At 51.2% G+C, this 15,000-nt stretch overlaps 2 long non-coding RNA genes across 3 annotated transcripts in view; one reads left to right on the top strand and one right to left on the bottom strand.

Moving 5' to 3' along the window:
* The window catches only part of LOC144374271 (uncharacterized), an 18,029-nt gene extending 14,513 nt beyond the window's left edge, over window positions 1–3,516 (bottom strand). The window contains exon 1 of the long non-coding RNA XR_013433723.1: window positions 3,262–3,516. This is a non-coding gene — a long non-coding RNA (uncharacterized LOC144374271). The remainder of the gene's footprint in view (window positions 1–3,261) is intronic.
* Window positions 3,517–12,580: 9,064 nt separating this feature from the next.
* LOC144374255 (uncharacterized) lies at window positions 12,581–13,926 on the top strand. Of its 2 annotated transcripts, XR_013433706.1 has the most exons (3): window positions 12,586–13,216; window positions 13,321–13,589; window positions 13,771–13,926. It is a non-coding gene; the product is annotated as an uncharacterized LOC144374255 (long non-coding RNA). The 2 variants fall into 2 exon arrangements; XR_013433705.1 differs by having other exon boundaries at window positions 12,581–13,216; window positions 13,321–13,926.
* Window positions 13,927–15,000: the final 1,074 nt, after the last annotated feature.

The following is a 15,000-nucleotide window of genomic DNA, read 5'->3' as shown; positions in this document are numbered from 1 at the left end:
ACGCGACAGAGGCGCGCCTGGCCTCCGAACGCCGGCATGCAACGCCACACACCTCGGGCCGACCGAGCCCCACGACCTGGGCCTCTCCAGCTCCAGGGTCCGCTCGCTCACCACCGCGCCCGCGGAACGCCCCCGGGGGGGCCACGGCGGCCGCGCCCCGGGCCAGCGCACACGCACGCGGGCCGCCCGCCGGCTCGGGACCGGGAGCGGGCAGAGGGCCACTCGCAGCAGGCGAGGGGGAAAGAGGGACGCGGGGCCCCCCAACCCCCGGCCGCGCGAACAGAGCCCCGCCGCCACCGCGCGCACGCACACGCGGCACCAGCGGCCCAACATGCGCCAGGAGGCCCGGCCAGGCCCAGCGGGAACCCTCCCCCGACTCGAAGGGGGGAGGCGCGGGCCGCGGTAGGCACAAAGAGCAAGCGCTCGGCCCCCACCCGCGGGGGGCCGGCGGACCCCTGCCCTCCCAGACGGCGGGGAGGGGGGAACTCTCGCCTACACACACCACCGACGGTAGCGTAGCGCACAAGGCAGGGGGCGGCCAATGGGGGAATCCGGTACCCCACGCGAGGCACGCCCTTCACGGATCGCTAGAGAAACGTTCCTCACTGAGGGTGGGCCGCACCCAGCCCGGCTCCTCTCCCGACCGGCCGCCGAGACAGCGAGGGGGGATCTGCGGTATGGGCAAGCACGAGGCTTCTGGAGCGTTCGCGGCCGGGGACACCCCAAGGCGACCATCGCCTCGGGGGCCGGACCGGCCCCTGCTCGGCGTCCCGCCACAATCGCTCGCACGCCCGGGCAGCATCTCCCTTCCCCCAAGGGAGGCAGGGAAGAGCGCACGGGCGCCCGCTCGCCTAACACTCCCCGCGCCACTCGGCGCTGGGGACGACAACGCGACCCGCCCCCCACGGAGAGGGAACGGTCAACGCTGTCGAGCTTACCGCCTCGATCCCCCGAGCGAAGCAACAACTGTTCTTCCCCTTCAGGCACTCGCCTCAGAAACCCCCGCAGACGGGGCGAGACTGACAGCGAGGCGGCGGCCGGCCGCGGCAGCGGCACCGGGACCGGGAACAGCACACACCGGCTCAGCCTCAGGCACCTCAGGAAACGACCCGGAGCGCCCCAGGAGCACCGAAGCAGAGGCGCGCCGTCGCGCCGACGCGGCACGGCGGCAGCCCTCCCCGACGCGGGGAGGGCCACACGCACGGCCCTTGGCCGCCCAGAGCGGGCGGCGGGCGGGAAGCACCCGCTACGTCAGAGGACCCCGGGAGCGAGGTCGAGGCCGGGTTCCGCACCCCCGCCCTTCCCCGCACCGCGAACGGGCGGGGAGGGAAGGCGAGGGGCCCGCGGGCAGGACGAGAAGAGCTGGCCCATTCGCCATGAATGTCCGTCCCTCGCCTGGCGCGGCTTTGGTCCGGCCCAGGAGAGCGCAAAGTCACCACATCGATCAGCAGGGTGGGCGGGAGAGACCCGGGGAGCGGGGGGAGACCCGGCGAGGACCGCTTCAAGAGGAGCCTGCTACGGCCTCGCCGGCCCCACACCCCAGGGAGAGCGGCCGACGACACGGAACGGGGAACGCCTGACACGCGGCTCGGAGCCATGGAAGCGAGCGTCGTCGTCACACCGCCCTCGGCGCCCGCAGCGGGGAGCGCACGGGCGGTAAAGGACCACCCGCCACCTCCCCCACCGCCCTCCGGCGCCAGGAGACCGGCCGGCCGGAGGTGGCACCACCGCGAGGGCACTCCAGGCGCACCAAAGAGCCGTCGCACGCAGGCCCGAGGCAGACGGCTCCAGAGGGAACGGGTCCGGGCCATCCCATCAGCCCAGAGCCCCGCACGCACCCGGAGGCCCAAGCTCCCTCCCTCTGGCGGCACAGGCCAGAGGACACCGTGTCAGCACCTACCCGATGGCAGAAAACGGCCAACTCGGGCCAAGACAACCGCGACCGGGGCAATGGGGAACAGTTCACTCACCACTGCCGCCTTCCCCGAAGGGAGTCACGGTCGGCGGACCGCGAAATCGAGCCCATCACCGAGATCCAGAGCCCCTAGGGACAACTGGTCGACCCTCGTTGACGAAGGCACAGACGAGAGGCGGGGACCACCATCCCCAGCGAGCGGGATCGGGGGGCGGGCGGGGAACACGCTAAGGCGACCCACCACCGAAGGACGCCGGGCATAGCCATCAGGACAAGCCCCGGGCGGCGGCCCCCAAAGAGGGAACGCGGCGAGGCCGGGCCAGCACATTCGCGGCCAAAACCCACGAGAGAGAGGGAGAGGAAGCGGGAGAAAAAGAAAAAAAAAAAAAAAAGACAGAAGTCCCGGCGGCCGACCCAGACCGGGCCAAAGCGAAGCCCGTGCCACCGAAGGAGCCGCTCGGACCGCCACCCGAGGCGCCCGCGGCCCGGACCGAGCAGGGAGAGAAGACAACCGACACACACACACTAAGCCCGCCGGTCCAATATCCCGCCAACGGGCCACATCGGCCCAGCCCAGGGCGACCGAGACAGTTCCGCCGGCGCCGCCCAGCTCCTGGAACTCTGTCTCGGCCACCGCCGCCGAATATCACGCCTTGGCGACTTCCGATGAGAAGACGCTCCCATAAAAGCGGCCACCAGGTGGAGCTCGACAACCGTCAACCAAATCGGGCGAAAGGGACGAGGAACCTCGGTCGGCGTCAGCGGGATCCGCTCCTCCGCAGGGGTCGTAGAACCTCGGAGGGCGTCAGCGGGATCCGCTCCTCCGCAGGGGTCGTAGAAAGTCACCCGGACACGTCCCACCAGCCGGGTCGCCACGCCACAGCGGCGGGCGCGAGACGCAGGCAGATGGGCCCAGCACCCCTAGAGAACCCGGCGGGGGACACGGGCGGTGTGGGACTTCAAAACCGAAACCACCACGGTGAAGCCACTGTTAGGCAGGCAGATTGCTAGGCCGCGGTCGGATCCATCCAGAGAATGGAGGAAGGGACAGAAACACGTAAAAACCCGTCGAAATCGGTTGCTTGGGAATTTGATCTGCCGGTCTTTGGGCTTGGGGTTCCCGCCTGTTTCTGTACCCCCCCCCCAAAAAAAATGGGAAGATGAACAGCCTCTGAGAATCCTTCCTCCTCTATGTCTGTGGTTCAGTGGCAGAGGGCCGGCCTAGCACATAGGAGGCACTGGGTTTGAGCCTTAGCGCGGCATACAAAAAGGAGGAACAAGTCGAAAGAAGGCGTGCTGCACGTCCACCTACAACTACTCCAAAAAAGAAAAAAAAAAAAGAATACCGATCATAATAGGAAAAAGGGATTTTTCCTTGTGGAGTTCCATTTTGTCTGTCTGGCCACGTTATCTTTCTTTTTGTTTGTTCGTTTGTTCTGTTTTGTTTTAAGAGAGAGTGAGAGAGAACTTTGATATTTACTTTTTAGTTTTCGGTGGACGGACACAACATCTTCGTTACGTGGTGCTCAGGGCCGAACCCCGACCGCACGCATGCCAGGCGAGCGCGCTGCCGCTTGAGCCACATCCCCAGCCCCTTTTTTAACTTTTACTTATTTTTCTTTTATAAAGACAGAGGGCAGAGGCGGGGGGGGGGGGGGAGAGAGAGAGAGAGAGAGAGAGAGAGAGAGAGAGAGAGAGAGAGAATATTTTGAATATTTTTTAATGTTTATTTTTCAGTATGCAGTGAACACAACATCTTTGTTTTATTTTATGTGGTGCTGAGGCTCGAACCCAGCGCCCCATGCATGCCAGGGGAGCGTGTTATCATCACTTGAGCCACATCTCCAGCCCATGAATTCTTATTTGTATTTGTGTTTTTATTTATCTTTTTTTTTTTGGGGGGGGGGGTGCTGTGTCTGTTGCTGCTGCTGTTGTTGTTTTCCCTAAGAAATGAGCATATTCTCGAATGGGAAGTCATTTTCCATTGGGTCACAGAGCCAAATTTTACCTTTAGGCACTTGGTAATCAGAAGCTGTAACAGGGCTCTAAGAGCGGCTGCCTCGGCTAAAAAGCCTGGGCCCTTGCCCCAGAGCGAACAACAACAACAACAACAACAACAACAACAACAACAACAACGGGGGTGGGGGCGGGACAGAAAGCAAAAAGAAAAAAAAAAAAAAAAAAGAATCGAACAAATAATCCAATGGATCCATGGTCCAAGGACGTGAACAGATACTTCTCAGAATTGGATGAAGACGCTCCTCTCCTATAAAAGCGGACACCAGGGGGAGCTCGAAAACCGTCAACCAAATCAGGCTGAAGGGACGCGGAACCTCGGTCGGTGTCAGCGTGATCCGCTCCGCAGGGGTCGTAGAAAGTCACCCGGACACGTGCCACCAGCCGCCGCCTCCCCCCCCCTCCCCCAGGGTCCCCCGCAGCAGCGGGAGGCGCCGGCAGTCTGCCCAGCACCCCTAGAGAATCCGGCGGGGGACACGGGCGGTGTGAGAGTTCAAAACCGAAACCACCACCGCGGTGAAGCCACCATTAGACAGGCAGACCGATAGGCCACGCTTGGATTTATCCAGACGATGTAGGAATTGACAGAAACATGTAAAAATCAGTTTGAAATCGGTTGCTTGGGAATTTGATCTTCTGGTCTTTGGGCTTTGTGTTTCCTCCTTTTTCTGTACAAAAACATTGGAAGATGACCAGCCTCTGAGAATCCTTTCTTGTCTAGGGGCTGTCTGTATCTTTGGGTCAGTGGCAGAGGGCCGGCCTAGCACAGAGTTTGAGCCTTAGCACGCCATACAAAAAGGAACAAATAGAAAGAAGGTGTGCTGTCCACCGACAACATACTACGAAACAGGAGGGGAAAAAAAAAAAAAAAAAATACTAATCCTAATAGGAAAAAGGATGCTTCCTTGTGGAGTTCTATTTTGTCTGTTTGGCCATTTTATCTTTTTTTATTTTTTATTTTTTATGTATCCATATCACAGAGCCACATTTTACATTTAGGCACTTGGTAATAAGAAGAACAGGGCTCTAAGAGAGGCTGCCTTAGCTAAAAAGCATGGTCTGTTGCCCTAGACTGAAACACCACATGCTCTGGGATAAATAAAGCTGGAGAGAGCTTGCCATCTCTACCTTCATTTTGATCTGTGTGCACATATTACGCACTGTTTCATCTAAGACGTAGCAGGGCAACAATATCTGTCAGCCCTAAATGGACCCAACCCCTGCCCTCCCCAGCCACACAGGAGACCACAGTCTGAGCAAGAGCACTTCACGGTGTTGTCATTCTGGTGTTGTGGCTCAGTGGTACAGCACTTACCAAGTACGCATGAGGCACAGGGTTCAATCCCAGCACCACATTAAAATCATCATCATCATCATCATCATCATCATCATCATCATCATCATCACCTAAATAGACAAAATAAACATATTTATTTATTTATCTATCTATCTATCTATCTATCTATCTATCTATCTATCTATCTGTTTGTTTATTTATTGGAGGAGGCCTGTAAACAGGGATTGAACTCAGGGGCACTCACTGACTACTGAGCCACATCCCCTAGCCCTACCTATCTATCTAGTATGTTACTTAGAGACAGGGTCTCACTGAGTTGCTTAGTGTCTCACTTTTGCTGAGGGTGGCTTTAAACTCTCGATCCTCCTGCCTCAGCTGAGAGAGAGAGAGAGAGAGAGAGAGAGAGAGAGAGAGAGAGAGAGAGAGAGAGAGAGAGAGCATCTGGGATGACAGGCATAGGCCACTGTACTCAGTCACTTATTTATTTTCAGTATGACTTCAAGGTACACACAAGACAATCACTGCCAGGCGTAGGAGGAACGTAGCACCTTGATAAACAGTCAGATCTTTGAGGAAGCATTAAACAATCTTAAGGTAGTGTGCAAATCATTCAATAACCTCAGAATACCTACATGAGGGTTGGGATTGTAGCTCAGCGGTAGAGCGCTTGCCTTTGCATTCGTGAGGCCCTGGGTTCGATCCTCAGCACCACATAAAAATAAATAAATAAATAAAGATAAAGACATTGTGTCCATCTACAGCTTAAAAAAAAAAAATGTTTAGAAAGAAATAAATAAATACCTACATGAAAACCAGAGAGAATTAAAAGAAAAGATGGATACATCAATTATGGCAAAGAGACGAGAACACTCGTCCCTTAGCAGCTGATGACATAGGCCATAAATAAATAATCAGTAACAAAGGACAGCAGAAGCACATCACGAACAACCCACACCTAATGGGCATGCTCAGAACACTGCAAGGCCACCACTGCACAGCAGACCTTCTTCCTTTTTTTTTTTTCTTTAATAAATATTGATTTTTCAGTCGTAGTTGGACACAATACCTTTGTTTTATTTATTTATTTTTATGTGGTACTGAGGATCGAACCCAGGGCCTCACACATGCAAGGCGAGCGCTTTACCACTGAGCCACAACCCCAGCCCCAGCAGACCTTCTTTTAAAGTGAATACGGAATGTTTACCAAAGTTGACCATAGAATGGAACATAAACCCAATCTCGACAAAGTCTAAAACATGAAATCACACCACAACTCTTCTCCGAACACCACAAAAAGTAATCTGGAGGTCAGGCATGCTGGCCACTGCCAGGATTCATTTCAGTCAGACTGATAGGCCACGGTTGGATCCATCCAGACGATGTAGGAATTGACAGAGACATGTAAAAATCAGTTTGCATCTTTCACAAACTCTTGAGAGGGGCAGGTCAGGGGTCGAGGTGAGATTGAAATACCCCCAACAAAGTGTCAACTTTATCAGACCAGTAACCTAGATAAAGCAGGTACTTGTACTATTCCTTCTCTGTGCCATTGTGTTCTTTTTTTTTTTTTTTTTTTTTTTTGGGGGGGGGGGGGGAGGCGTGGTTCCAGCCACTTTGGGTTCCTACCAGTTTGTCTGCAAGGGAAAATTTGTTTTCTGCCAGGCTGGGGTGCCAGTTATCAGGGCGGGGAAGTAAGATGCTTACACTAAACCGGGCTTGCTTGGGGCAGGTCTCAGTTCTAATTTACATAACAACAGGCAGTGCAAAGTCTCTCCCACTGCCCCTGAAGGAAGGAAAATATGGCCTCTCCAGGCTGTTCACAATTCCCAGCCTGTTTCAAATTCCAGTATGGTTTCCCGTATCTGTTTTAAGGGTCATTTTGTCTCTCTAACTCTGCATTTATGCTGACCGTTTGGTTTAAAACTAAACTAAGAGGTTAATTTGGATATCACTTGTTTCAGAGCATTTGTTCAATGTGTCCACCAGCATTTCATTTCTCTCTCCTGATGTTCCTTAATACCCTGATTGCTTTGGCCTCCTTCTCCTGGATCATGTGTCACTTGCCCCCCAACCCTTTGGTATAAAAAGAAACCTAGGAGGAGATTGATCCTAAAGAAAAGGGGTGCTCCACTAAGTGAGAAACTGAAAAATCAAGTGATTAAAAAGAGTTTGGTGTGGAGAAAGAGACGGAAATGTGTGTGTGTGTGTGTGTGTGTGTAAGTTATAGAGACAGAAGGAGACAGTCTCTTGTACTTCAGGGTTTTTGTTTGTCTGTCTGTCTGTCTGTGTGTTTGTTTGTTGTCTAATAATTACAGGGTTTCAATTGGAAGCTCTGCCCTGGGTAATTCTTTCCAATTCTTACAAAGTAGTAACTGTGGTTATGTTCATTTCTGCTAATGATTCATTTTTCCTGCTTTTTAAATTCATTGATCACCCGGAACTTTTTTTCGTTTGGGGCAGGAGGGGTCCAAGTGCTTGAGAGATTTTTTTTTTTTTTCTTTTCTCCCCCCCCCCCCCCCCCCGTGTCATTTGAATGGAGATTTGGACCTCTGACTAAGAGTAGAGTTTTCTAAGAGAAAAGAGAAGAGCTCTAAGGGAAAAGCAGGGGATTAGATAAAAAAAAAAAAAAAAAAAAAAAAAGCCTTTTGAAACCAAACCATTGTTAGGTAAAACTGCTTACTCTCTGCCCTGAATGAGTAGAATCTTAAAATATGTGATATGTTTGGGTGAGTTCAAGGTGTCTTTGCGATTCATCATCTGAAGTGGCACCCCCTCTCTCCACTGAAAAGTCTTAACTGGGCCTCTTCAGAAATCTTCACCCAGACTGGTTTTAGGTCTGTCAGCAAGGGAGTCTCTGCAAAAGAATTCGAGGTGGATAAACTTCCTATTTTCGTGTCGCCCTGTTTACTTGGCCACTGGCCGAGAAGACACCAGCACTCCAGGTGCTGGAAACCCCCTTACTAGTTTTTCACAAACATATCCAGAACAGTACTTTGAAGAAATGTGCAAACAAGGCCTCTGGCCTTGAGCTGGGCTTCACCCAGAGGTCTACATTGTTAAGATACGAGAAGTTACCGACTGGACTCCATGGTTACAGCTGGCAGGGAGAGACTAGACAGGGGGGAAGAAGCTCTCCCCTTCTCAGGTGTTGTCCTCGAAGGGTTCACATGCCCAGAACAGTGAGAGGAAAAAGCTGCTTTTATGTGAACTTCTGCAGACCGTGAATTTCTGAGCCCCTCCCCTTACGTGCTCGGTATAAAACTCTGAAACTACCTGAACTCGGGGTTCAGGGGATTGATTCATTCATGACAGCAAAAGCCGTGTCCTCTGAACCTGGCAGCGGCCAAATAAAACCCCATTTCCTGCTCTGTTCGGTCGGTGCCTTGCCTCATTTGTCCCTACAACACATCCATGCAAGGAAGACTTGATCAAACCAGTAGCCTAGGTAAAGCAGGTTCCAGGTTGCTTTTTGCCACCATCACCAACACCAACCCCTTCCCCCTTGCGCCCCCCCCCTTCTTTGCAACTGAGAGATAAGCTAACATGGGTCACTCTGTATGCAATGAATACCAATAATTTCTTCTGATTTTTTTTTTGAATTACATACAAACAAACAAACCAAAAACCATGAAAAGTATCAACTATGTGACTGAGAATCAAGAAGAGTAATTCACTCATGTAAATTCAGAAATTCGGTAAGGTGGTTGTTGTTTCTGCTGCGGTTGTTGCTGCTGTTGTTTGTCCTTTTTTGTCTTTTTAAAAAAATTTTCTCCCAACTGTCGAATCGAGGAAAAGGGGTGGGGGGAGGTGGTGGTGGTGGGGGTCAGAAAATGTAACAGGGGTCCACTTTATATGCTTTGAGTATAAGTCTCACTGCTCAGCCACTGAGGCTCATGTCAAAACCCATATCCTTTTTCCTTTCTCTTTTCCCTTCCCCCCCCCTCCGTCATCACAGGTGAAGCTACATTGACTTTCAGGGTGGGTTATCTGCCCATTGGCTAACAAATATTTAGAATTTCCATCCAGAAAATCACTTTTTCTGTTTGATAACCTTGCCAGGCCTCGGATGCGTTAAAACAACAGAGTGTCAGCAGAGTCATCAGAGTTTTGCTGCTGTAAAGGTTTAGTTCTTATGTTTTCTTATTATAATAAATTCCCCCTCTTCCTTCTGAGATGCTTTGCCTCTGGGCAACACCCCCCAACACCTACACACCTCCCCCCCCCCTCTCTCTCTCTCTCTCTCTCTCTCTCTCTCTCTCTCTCTCTCTCTCTCTCTCTCTCTCTCTCTCGTTACCGCAGGGCTCCGTAAGTTGCTGAGGCTGGGCTTAGTCTTGTGATTCTCCTGAATCACCCCACATCTCCATCTCTGCCACTGGGGATGTGTGCACATCTGGGGACTAGAGTAGTATGCTGTGTGTGAGAGATTTTTTTATTATTCAAAAGTCGGTACACTTAAAGACATATAGGTTTCCTACACTACACGAGAGTAGTGCCCTTTTTATTAGAACGTGTATTGTACCGAAGCTCTAAACTTATCCCGCAGTCAGTGACACATGTGGAAGTTCTACCACTTGAATTCGGTGTAACATTCAGATTAAAAAAAAAGAAAAGAAAAGAAAAAAGATCTGTGCTTGGGGCTGGGGATGTGGCTCAAGCGGTAGGTAGCACGCTGGCCTGGCATGCGTGCGGCCCGGGTTCGATCCTCAGCACCACATACAAACAAAGATGTTGTGTCCGCCGAAAACTAACTAACTAACTAACTAACTAACTAGATATTTAAAAACTCTCTCTCTCTCTCTCTCTCTCTCTCTCACTCTCTCAAAAAAATAAAAAATAAATAAAAAGATCTGTGCCATTAATGACCAGTTTTCACATCTGTTAGTTTTGATTGAATAAGTAAGGGTTTGTTTTGTGATCGTTTGTTGAAAGAACACTCCTGTACCAGGTGAGTGGCACTGTTGCCTGAATGCATAAGAGTATTTGTCCACTTGAGTCCAAGCTGTTCACCTAGGTCCAACTGTTGGTGAGCAAAAACCACATCGCGGCAGTTATCTGGCCAGAGTCATAGATTCTGAGCGTGGCTTCCAAAGTCAAAGGTCAACGAACGTATGTAGGACTTCTAGGCAACTGTGATGTGAAGATGTCTGGGCTTGTTGTACAATAAATGTGTCTGTGTTCCTTCAGCGAAGAAGGAAATGTATGCATTCTAGAATGCAAAGCTTGGGCTAGGGTTTTAGCTCGGTAGTAGAGCACTGGCCTGGGACGTGTGGAGCGGTGGATTCGATCCTGATCCTGAGCACCACAGAACCAAAAACAAAGGGACAAACAAGCCGATAAGGTAAAGATATTGTGTCTGTCCCCCCCCCCCCCCAAGGGGATCAGGAGGAGGTTCAGAGAAGGATTGTAAGCTCATAGCGAAAGTAACCTCGCGAGACCCCTGTCTCCAAAAGAAAATTGGTGATAGTAAAAGCAAATGGGATTCCGTTTTGTTTTACGTCTCCATTCTGTAAAACAACCAGGCCAAGTAGAAGGGTCATGACTGGGGCAAGATGTTCTTTGCCTTTTGCTATAGAAACCTTTAAGGAAGGACATGGGACGTTGTTTCTGTAACTAGCCCATAACGGGGCTACGCTTCTGTCACTGGAGTGGCTAGGCTGATTGTGATTGGCTGAGCGTCCCTCCGCCTGACTTCACTCTCCAGCTTCTGGAACTTGGCTTGTTTGCATTAGCTAGACGCCCCCTCCCCCCAAAACGTCCCTTTTGCAGGTTTCAGGCTTATAAGGAGCACCCTTGCAATTGTTTGAGGCTGGTCAGGGGAACAGCTGTATGTTCTTCTGGTCAGTCGCCGCTAGTTGTGCTTTAATAAAGGCTTGATTCCTTTATACGTGAGTGGTCTGGAAGTCAGTTTTTGAAACCCCGGGGACCAAGCTTTAACTAGAACGAACGAGCGAGCGAGCGAGCGAGCGAGCGAGCAAGCAAGCAAGCAAGCAAGCAAGCAAGCAAGCAAGCAAGCAAGAAAGCAAGCAAGAAAACAAACGAATAGATAGATAGATAGATAGATAGATGATAGATAGATAGATAGATAGATAGATAGATAAATTGAATATGAGGATGTGGCTCAGTCACTGGTCAAGTGAGTGCTTCTGGGTTCAACTCATAAATCAATGGATTTACCAAAAATGTATAAAAATATCTTTATAAAAAGGGGATGTTGGTTTAGCTCAGTGGTAAACTGTGTCTGTGTTCAGTCCCCAGTTCCAGGGTCCAGGATGAGCCTGCGTGAGGGGCTGGTTTCTGGTTCCATCCCCACCAAGGAAACCCTGACATGAGTATGGGGAGATGTATTCGGCTATTGGAATGCCAAGGGTAGAGTGATTTCCATGTGGATCTCCCCCCAACCCCCCACCCCGCCCTTTCTCTGTGTGGGCAAGGTCTCTTCTAGTGTCTTGATTTCTTTTATTTATTTATTTGGCCTAGTTGGAAAGAATGTGTTTGTGTTATTAATTTCTTTTTATCTGGAGCTGAGGATCCAACCCAGGGCCTCGAATATGCTAGGCGAGCTCTAACGCTGTCCAGCACAGCACGGGAGGCATCTTGATGATTTTTTTTCTTTTTTTTTTTCCTTTTTTCTTTTTTTTCCCCTTTCCCGGTGGGCACTTTGCGATGAGATTTCCTTGCCTGTTTGGGTTGTTTGAGTCTCTCTTTGTTCACTACTTTTGTTTCTTTTGTGATGCTAGCCTGGGGAAGAAACCCAGGGCAGGGCCTTGGGCATTGGTCCACAAACGGTCTTGATGGCTGGGCAACACCCTCACCTTTTTTCCTTTGTCTCTTCTTCCCCAGAAAGTAAACCCAGGAAGGGCCTCCCTCTCCTTCCCCCAGGCCCAAATCCATCCTGCTTGGGTTTGGTGCGCAGCAGACAGGTACACACTGGAGACACACACACACACACACACACACACACACACACACACACACACACACACAGAGAGAAATGGGGAAACATCACTGTTTTGTTTTGGTTTATTTCTCTCTTAAACTCATCCAGGCCCTCCCTCATAGCTCTCAGGGGTGGGGGAAGGTGTTTACCATGGACCTCTAGTGGTGACAGCCTTGGGAGCGAACTACTGCTGGGGAATTGGAGTTAGTGGGATGGGGGAAGTGTGGATTATAGTTCAAATTCCAAGGGTCGGGCAGAGGCACAGAAGCTATCTCCTAGGTGGGACATCTTAAAGGCTAAAGGAGGAAAAACGACCAACCCCCCCCCCCCCCAAAAAAAAAAAAGAGTTCCAGGGGTGAAAGCGGTATGTCCCCCCCACCGCCCAGTGCTTCCCGGACTTTACTGTATGGGGCGGGGGGGGGGGGGGGGGGGCCCCGCCGGGGGAACAACAGAGCGGGCACTGAGGCCCTTGCCCATCTGTCTCTCCAGGGACTCAATAGGCTGAGGGAAGAGAGGAAGACATGACGCGGCGGCTTGCAGCTTAGTGATCTGTATATGGATATCGATATCTAAGTCTGTCTGTCTATCTATGTCTATACATGTAGATAGATTATATCGAAACTGGAAATGGAACTCAGGCAGGCCTTCCAAAATGACGGTAGCTTTGCGCCACCTAGCGTTCGGTGACTGCAACCAACGGGGCTGCCCTTTTGAGACCGCAGACCACTCACTGTGAACTCCCCAGTTCCACAGGGTGGAAACATCCACGTGTATATGCTTGTGTTTCTGACCCGGTGGCAAGATGAGATCCGACTGAAGAAGCCAAGCAAGCCTAAAACGTGTGTCCCACCTTCACCACTCCTAAGTGTGGAGGATTAGCCAACTGAGAAAGCCTTAGGGGACGGACGGCTGGGAAAGGGAAGGACCCTGAGTCACTGCACAGTTGCTCTGGGATCCAATTTTACCTGTAGACCTACTCGGCGCTATATAAACCTCAGCCAGCCAGCCATCCAGCCTGTGCTGCATTTTGTCCTGCCTTTATTGGTATTAGGTATTTTCCAGAAGAAATGGGGGGGGGGGGGAGGGCGGGGATTTCCCATCTCCTGTCAAGAGTCTCCCGGGACTGAATCCTCCTTGTCCACGCTTTCCCTGAAGATCCTTTAGAGATTCTCCACTTCGAGATGGACCGATGTGTGTGCTGCCGCAGGTTTGACAGCCATCCAGGAGGAAAAACAACCCCCCCACCCCCCCCCCAAATAAAAAGAGTTCCATATCTCCAATACCATCACCTTTGTCATCATTCCACCATCCTTGGAAGAAGGAAGTCGATCCAAAAGTCCTGGAAGAGAACAGTAAGAGTAGTGAAAGATCAGAATGGTGAGACAGCGTCCAGCAACCGCCCCCTCAGCTACTCACAAGAGAAGGTGAGGTCCTGGGAGTAACTCAGGCAACCTCCAGAGACCTCGAGCTTTAACCAGCAAATAGAGAAAGGAGAGGGAAGGGGAAGGGATAACACCACCACAGGTGTTATCACAGACCGAGATAGGATGTTGACTTCTGGATTCAATCCAGGGGAAATCATATCACCTTTCTTCCCTGTTTTAGGCAGACTTATCTGTCCTTGAGTCCACGCCCAGCATAGTCAAGAATGTCATGTAGACTTTGGAGACCAGAGGATGTCAGAAATGAGTCTTCTCAAAAGTAAGAAGCCGAATCACAACCGCGGCCAGGAAGAAGTGCAAGGTGGCCTTTGAATCTCCTGTACGAAACCTCCTGTTGTTGCTGACGTGCAGAGTCACAGCCTTTGGGGACCAGAGTCCCCATGTTTTTTGCTTTGCCGGCGCTGCCATAAGCCTTTTTTCCTGTGTCTCAAGACCTTGCCATCCTTATTGGATTGGGCCAAGCTTTCAGCAACAGGAAGAGGAGAAAGGGAGAGGGAGAGGGAGAGGGAGGGGGAGGGGGAGGGGGGGAGGGGGAGAGGGAGGGAGGGAGGGAGGGAGGGAGGGAGGGAGGGAGGGGGAGAGAGAGAGAGAGAGAGAGAGAGAGAGAGAGAGAGAGAGAGAGAGAGGGGGGGGGGGAAGGGTAAAACTTAGGGGCTGGGTGTGTGGCTCAACTGGTAGCATGGGGCGCTGGGTTAGATCGCACCAAATAAAAACTAAAATAAATAAAAATAAGTTTAGGGCTGGGGATGCGGCTCAAGCAGTAGTGCGCTCGCCTGGCATGCGTGCGCCCGGGTTCGATCCTCAGCACCACATACAACATACAACCATGTTGTGTCCGCCAAAAACTGAAAAATAAATATTAAATAATTCTCTCTCCTCTCTCTTCTCTCTCTCTCTCTCTCTCTCTCTCTCTCTGTCTCAAAACAAAATTAAAAAAAAAGTTTAAAAAATAATAATAATAAAAATAAAGATGTTGGGTTCCCCGAAAACTAAACACTAAATATTAAAAAAAAAAAAAAAAGGGGCTGGGGATGTGGCTCAAGCGGTAGCGCGCTCGCCTGGCATGCGTGCGGCCCGGGTTCGATCCTCAGCACCACATACAAAGATGTTGTGTCCGCCAAGAACTAAAAAATAAATATTAAAAATTCTCTCTCTCTCTCTCTCTCTCTCTCTCTCTCTCTCTCTCTCTCTCTCTCTCTCTCTCTCCCCCCCCCTCCTCTCTCAAAAAAAAAAAAAAAAAAAAAGAAAAGAAAAGAAAAAACAAGAAGGAAGGAAGGAAGGAAGGAAGGAAGGAAGGAAGGAAGGAAGGAAGGAAGGAAGGAAGAAAAAAAAAAGGCGTGCATAAATGCACACAGAGTTGTGGATGTATAACCGACGTGATTCTGCAATCTGC

The sequence above is a fragment of the Ictidomys tridecemlineatus genome, unplaced genomic scaffold, assembly GCF_052094955.1.
Source record: "Ictidomys tridecemlineatus isolate mIctTri1 unplaced genomic scaffold, mIctTri1.hap1 Scaffold_633, whole genome shotgun sequence".
In the NCBI taxonomy this organism is placed as follows: Eukaryota; Metazoa; Chordata; class Mammalia; order Rodentia; family Sciuridae; genus Ictidomys; species Ictidomys tridecemlineatus.
The sequence above is the reverse complement of the archived record's forward strand: the minus strand, read 5'-3'. Positions and strand labels throughout refer to the sequence as shown.